This window comes from Marmota marmota, unplaced genomic scaffold (genome assembly GCF_001458135.2).
Source record: "Marmota marmota marmota unplaced genomic scaffold, marMar, whole genome shotgun sequence".
NCBI classification, from domain to species: Eukaryota; Metazoa; Chordata; class Mammalia; order Rodentia; family Sciuridae; genus Marmota; species Marmota marmota.
This window is the reverse complement of record NW_026000026.1, coordinates 4,958,136-4,958,705: the sequence shown is the minus strand read 5'-3', so window position 1 is coordinate 4,958,705 and position 570 is coordinate 4,958,136.

Below are 570 nucleotides of genomic sequence, written 5' to 3'. Positions count from 1 at the left end.
TGCCCCATTCTTCTTAATTTAGTCCTACATAGTGAATACTACTATGGTGTATGGAACTTACTATTAAGTTATTATAGTTGACAGAAGAGAAACAATTGATCTGTTGATGTCACCAAAAATGGGATAAACTGATGTTGTGGAACTGACCTAGTGTGGGTTACTGAGAAGAACAGAACATCTCTGAATCTAAGTATCAGAAAACAATCAGACAAACGCAAATGAAGGAACACCCTTCAAACAACCCATAGGTCCTCATCAAAATTGCCAGTGTCATCAAATGCAGAGAAAGGCTGAGGAGCTGGATTAAAGGAGTCTGATGATATGGCTGTTGAATGTATGAAATAAGTGATCCTGAACTGGATCCTGGATCAGGAAAAAAAAAAATGCTATAAACAATATTATTGGGACAATGGGTGAAATTTGAATTTGGTCCAGATATTGGATAATATTCCATAATTGCTCAATTTCTTGGATTTTATGATGGTGTGGTAGATAGGCATATGTATATGTATATATAAAATATATATGTGAATGTATATACATATATACATATATATATATATATATATA